Source organism: Salvia miltiorrhiza, chromosome 4, assembly GCF_028751815.1.
Source record: "Salvia miltiorrhiza cultivar Shanhuang (shh) chromosome 4, IMPLAD_Smil_shh, whole genome shotgun sequence".
In the NCBI taxonomy this organism is placed as follows: Eukaryota; Viridiplantae; Streptophyta; class Magnoliopsida; order Lamiales; family Lamiaceae; genus Salvia; species Salvia miltiorrhiza.
Genome location: NC_080390.1, coordinates 9179055 through 9185623, shown reverse-complemented (window position 1 = coordinate 9185623; position 6569 = coordinate 9179055). Strand labels below are relative to the sequence as shown.

Sequence of the window (6569 nt, the reverse complement as noted above, 5' to 3'; positions counted from 1 at the left end):
GTCTTCGGAACGTCTTCCGATCGTATCTTCAGTTGATGGTATCCCGTTCTCAAGTCAATCTTTGAAAAGGTGCTCGCTCCTTGTAGTTGATCGAACAGATCATCGATTCGAGGTAACGGATACTTATTCTTTAACGTCACTTTGTTCAGCTCTCGATAATCGATACACAACCTCAAGCTTCCATCCTTCTTTTTAACGAAAAGAACTGGTGCTCCCCACGGGGAAACACTAGGTCGAATGAAGCCCATATCTAGAAGTTCTTGAAGTTGCAGTTTCAACTCTTGCAACTCAGCAGGGGCCATTCTGTAGGGTGCTTTCGACGTCGGTGCTGCGCCGGGCTCTAAGTCGATCGTAAACTCGAGTTGTCGATCTGGGGGTAATCCTGGTAAAGTCTCAGGAAAAACGTCTTTAAACTCTCGCACGACCGGCACATCATCAACGTTTGCCTTGGACTCATCTCTCTGGTTCAGATATACAACGTATGCGGTTGTATCTTTCCTTCGCAAGAGCTTTCTTGCTTGCAGTGCCGAGATGATCGGCGTCCTCTTCCATTTTCCCTCAATGCCAATGAAGGAAGTAGGTTCTTGGCCAGGTGGCTGAAAAGATATCCGTCTCTCCTTGCATTGTATCTTCGCATGATTCTCCTCTAACCAATCCATTCCCAAAATTATATCCAGGTGCCACATAGGCATCAATCTCAGGTTTCTAGCCTCGAGCTTAATCGATTCTAACTTAAATTCTAAGTTAGGGCACACGTGCGAAACCGTAGTAGTTCTGCCTATGGGTGTGAGTACTCTTAGAGATTGTGGGGCAGGCTCTACTTTCAATTCTAAGGTATCGACACAAGTATGTGAGATAAAAGAATGCGAAGCTCCAGTATCGAACAAAACTACGATAGGCACTCCTTTCAACTCGCCTATACCTGTCAAATTTCTTTGATTCTTCTCTGGTGCCTTCTGATCCAGTGCAAACACCCTCTGGTGATGCTGTTGATTTGCCTGCGGGGCTGGTGGTTGCCTTTTTGACTGTCTCGGTCGATAGGCTTGCTGTTGTCGTTGTGGCGGAGGTAGCGGTAAGATTCCATCCATTGCTTTGAGTTGTGGCCGGAACTGGTTCAGTCGTCCTCCGCTCCCACGATTCGGACATTGGTTAGAGTAGTGTCCAACTTTTCCGCAGGTGTAACAGGTATTCTGTCCCATTTTACACTCTCCCAAATGGAGTTTATTGCACTTCAGGCAAGGCAGTAATCCTCGCGGTCCTTGAAAACCTGCTGCTGGGGCAGCTGGGCCAACATAAGGTCGTTTATCTCTGTTCGGGAATTGCGGTGGCGCATTCTGACTCTGCCACGGCTTCTTGGGACCTTGACTTCGGTCATCCCATTTTCTCTTGCCCTTTTGGCTTTGTCCAGCAAAAGGATGATTTCCCGATTGAACATTCGGGTTTGATTGTGGAATCGAGCCTTGACTCGGTCTCTCTGGCTGCATTGCCAGTTCCATGTCTAGCGCTCGGTTTAAAGCCTCAGCGTAGGTTAGCGCACTCTGACTCGCTAAAACGACTCGTATCTCTTGCTTTAATCCGGAGCAAAACAGTTCTGACATCTTTTCATCTGTATCCACTCGATATGGAGCATATCGAGCCAAATCGCAAAACTGTCGGTCATACTCAGCTACCGTCTTACTCCTTTGCTTCAAATTTACAAACTCCATCTCTTTCTTCTTTCAATAGCTTCGGGGTATGTATTTCTCACAAAGAGCTTCTTTGAACTGCTCCCAGGTAAGAGCTGCTATCTGCTCCTCGTTCATCGTCTTCTGCTTCGCTTCCCACCAGAAATCTGCGGATCCCTTAAGTTGATATGACATACACGTGAGTCGCTCAACGTCATTACATCGAAGGAATCTAAAAATTCTCTCCATACTTCGAATCCACTCCTCGGTTTCAGCGGGATCTCCTGATCCATTGAATGTTGGTGGATTTTGTCGCAGAAATAGTTCCTCTACCCTTCTCTCTTGTTGTGGGGGAGGTGGTGGCGTGGGATCTCTCTGCTCCTCTTCCTCCTCTTCTTCTCGATCTATGTTCCTTCTGTTCCCCCTTCTTCTCGGAGGCATACTAAACAGGAAAAAGAAACATATAACTATCGGCCTCAAAACTAGCCGTTCGTCATAAAAAAACAAATAAACGATTTCTCTTTTTCTCACTTCGCTTCTATATCTCGTTTGAAAAACTCAAAACTCTCAAAATTCTCGTCTACTCAATTTTTCGTCTATCATCGATCATTATTCTCGTCGATCTCTATTTCTCATTTATCACTATGCATCAGCATCATCATTCTCAAAGCTCTGATAAGGAAAGTGAAACTCACTAATCATCAACATCTCTGTAGATATAAGGAAAATTGCCTCTCTCTCGAGGTCTTTTACAAAAGTAGGATCCTATATACAACGGTCCTAATACTAAAATGATGCTCTAACTATACAAGCATCATAGGTACTAAGCACCTATAGATATATGCTATCTACCTATACACACTATACTATGCCTCTCTACCTATATATATATACACATATATATATCAACTATGCATCTATACATATATATGCGTCTACTAAATACACGTGGTCACCAGTCGTCATCTCCTGCAACCCTGCTCGTCGCCTCGTCATAATCCATATCTTCACTCGGCTCCGTCTCCTCGTTCTGCTCTGCCTCCTGACTCCCGTACTCGTCAATCAGTCGATAGACGCTGTCATCACTCGGCTCGTCCTCAACGTCAGTGTCCATCATCGGTCCAAAAACCGGCACCTCGGGAACAGGTACCCATGTCTCGGCTCCATCGGCTGTAGTGTGACGCTGCAACGGCTAAGTCCGTCCGTATCCGACCGTCATCTCTGGAGTCTCCTCATCCGGGTCCTCCTCATCACTGTCAAGGAGTATGGGCCGAGAACTTCCCTCCTGGGCGTCTCGGGACGGTGGGTATAAAATCGAATGCATATACGTCTGAAAGGCCAGAGTGCCAGGCTCAGGCAACGGGGCAACCCTCGGATATGGATCGAAGGGGACATACTGCATCTCAGGCTCGGTGGAAACAATCGGCTGTGCCGACTCAACAAGTGGAAGTGGCGAAGGTGTCGTCACCGGCATCCAATCCCAAGGCGGTAACTCGGCGCTGGGAAAAGGAATGAATGATAGAAACGAAAACGGGTCATGCTCTACCACTGGAGAATATGTCTCAAAGATAGTCGGCTCGGAAACAACCGGGGGTGGAGGTGCAATCGGAAACGGCTCATCGGGAAGTGGGGGCACAACAACTAGCTCCCCTCCCTGGGCTGGTCCCTCTAACTGTCCATACGGCGGTGGAGGTGGCTCGTCAAAAGCAAAATATCGGTGGCTCAACGTCGCGATGAAACCACGGAAATCGGCGCTCACTAACCGCCCAAACTCAGTCCTCCTGATATACTGCGGCACCAGCGAAGCCGCCAAGTCTTGCCATCCGAGTGGCAACTGTGGAATCAGGTGAGTAATAGCCTCAGCCTCATCTATCCCATGGGCACTAGCCTCCAACCAACGTCGATGGTAAAGCGCTAGAAACTCCCCAAGAGTATCGCCCTCTCGCAGTCCAGTAGTCCTGAACCATCGGCGCATCGCCTCGCTGTATCGTCTCTGTATCGATGCCTCCTCTTGACTCTGCATCCTGTAAAATATCACGTTCATTAGAAAATGGATACAAAACTTACTTGGTACATCTCAATCAACAACATACTCGTCCTCGTTTGATATGGTGGGGCATCAGCTATACTAGCCTCAACATTTCTCCTCATATTCCACATCAACTGCCTCATATCAGATTCCATCCTCTCAAACAATTCCGTCATCAAAACAATTCATAACTCATTAGTGAAACAAACTCAACTTTCAATCAAGAAAGCGACAAGAAACAACATCAACTTCTTACCTCGTTTAAGCCGGAGGAGATGGGGTGCTGGGGTTTCGTTTCAAACTAACTTTCTCAAATTAGTCTAAGAATCCAAATTAGACTAGTACTCAATTTTAAAAGAGTAGAAGCAACCAAGGGTTCAACTTAGTCAAGCAATAGACTCAGAGCAGATGACCTGCTCTGATACCACCCTGTCGCAGCCCGAAAACCCAACACTAGTAATAGCGGGGTACGAGTATCGATACGACTATTTTTAAAGAATAAAAGATAAGAAGAACTAGGTGAACGTCATGCGGAAGCTCACGTAAAAGCATGCTAAGGAAAAACTTATAAAATTAGCCCGAGGGTAAAATCGTCAACATTGTCATAACTTTTTAATTATTAGGAATTTCACGAACAAAAACAAAACGGGTATAGTTCATTTTTCATAAGGAAGCATAATTTGCAGAGTATCGCAGCAAAAGGCGAACCGATTATATGTATGAAGACACATAACCGTGAGTGTATTGCTTGATCCCAAAAGAAACTAAGTAATTCAAACATCAAGACTCTATTATCATAGAGGCAAAATAGTAATTTAATTTACATCATTTGAAACTCTCCCCCATCAGCACCAGTCCAATCTCACTCCCAGCTTAGCCTGCACATTTAGAAATACATGCAGGGCATGAGTATATAATACTCAGTGGGCAAAAGCCGAATAACAAGAAAGGTGCTCTTAGAGCTATAAGTTTGAAGCTTGCCACATCTCAGCAATACACAGAAATAAGTTAGTATTAAATGAATCTGTGCATGCAGTTTTCATAATCATGACATCATAAGTAAACGACTGCAGTCAAAGATCTCAACATGTATGTACCACATCTACAACTCATCATCATCAAAGGTACTGAGAAGTAGGCCTCCCTCTCAAGTACCGTGACCGGCCGATTCGCTCAACGGCTCACAGTCACCTCAGTGTACACTAGCCCTGGCAGGATAGCTATCAACTGTCCCAGGACCCGAATTCGTCTCATCTCATCAGTAGAGGGTAACATACAAGCTCAACATCAAAAATTGGCAAGTCAAACATTTCTCAACATCATTTATCTCAAATAATTTGATAAGCTCATAAATATCATCGTTAATCATCAAATCATTTTCGAAAGCTCGGATAATATATGTATACTCAAAATATTGCCCACCTGAAGTCCTTCGCTTATTCTGGAAAGAAATCAGGCAACTTACTTCTTCGTCTCGCTCGGGCCTTCATATGTCATCATCACATCGTCATCGTCATCGAAGGTTCATGTGATAAAACAAACCTTAGTCAGAACTCAATTTCCAAATCCAATCTCTTCTTTACTTTAACTTCTCACTCAACGTCTATTTACCCGTTATAACTCAATCCCTAGGTATACTCGGCTTCTAAGGATTCACACGTCCAATTTTCGACTTAACTCTCAACTCGACTCAAACTCATAGCAAACAAGCACATAAGCAAGTATAAACACTTAAGCATATTAAAAACACACATAGACAAGTCGAAAACAAGCTTTACTCTGCACTGACTCAACTTTAAAACCTCACCAGACTCTGTACAGAACTCTCCTGGGGTCGTAACTTATACCAAAAGAAACCTCTTGGTGTCTAGTTTCATTTAAAAAAAATAGGATCAAAAACTCCAAGTATTTTAGGAGATATGACTGTTTTACTACAGTCTACCATATTCGGCAGTTTTAGCAATCGAAAAGTTTGATTTTTTAAAAATAGTAAACGTTGTCAAAACGATCTGAAATTTTGTGGTAACTTATCTAAGACACTCAGGTCTCAACCATAAAATTTTGGGTTCCAGAATGCTAAGGAAAGATACTGGAAACGATGACTCTATTGGCTACTCACCGAACAATTCGGCAGAACGTAGTAGTTTTAGTTTTACATTTTATATAAATAGCAAACGAAGTCCAAATGACTTGAAATTTTACCGGTATACTCAAGACTCTCAAATATACTTACTATAAAATTTTCAGGGTGTTTGGGTATCAAGAACCCCTCGAAAACAGTGAGTCAGCGCGTCGTGAAAAACGACTCCGAAACATACACACAAACAAACATGCTCAACTCAACATTTAAACCATGCAAACTCATCAAAACTCATTTTAAGCACTTAAAGCACTTAAAAACATTCAAATACATCAAAATACTCGTAATATACAATCTCGACTCTTGTCTTTCATCATCAACTCAAATCTCATAGAAAACATTTCAACGAACGTATCTAACAAATTCCTTTTCAATATCATGCTCGAAATTTCTCAAATACTCAAATATGATCATTTACATCATATAACTCATTATTCACATATTTACTCTCTTTTTATCATATAAACTAGATTTTATAGAAAATCCATGTATCAACATAAAACTCTCAACAAACAAGGATAAAGTTCTCATAATGATCATAGAGCAATTAAACCTCATTTTATAAAGCATCAAACTCACATCATATAAAAACTCAAAAATTCATACAAACTAAAATAAGCCAAAATTTTATTTAGCCTACAATAGACTTAATCAAATATACAAAAACACTACTATCATGCTTAAAAACATACATCTCAAGCAAAACCACTTAAATAACACATAGACTAGAAAGTCC

At 42.5% G+C, this 6569-nt stretch overlaps 1 long non-coding RNA gene across 1 annotated transcript; it reads right to left on the bottom strand.

The window, feature by feature from the left end:
• Positions 1-4278: 4278 nt before the first annotated feature.
• On the bottom strand, positions 4279-5489 carry LOC131022602 (uncharacterized). The gene is made up of 2 exons (XR_009101350.1): positions 5116-5489; positions 4279-4571 (listed from the first exon to the last, which is right to left on the bottom strand). It is a non-coding gene; the product is annotated as an uncharacterized LOC131022602 (long non-coding RNA).
• Between the last annotated feature and the right edge of the window lie 1080 nt (positions 5490-6569).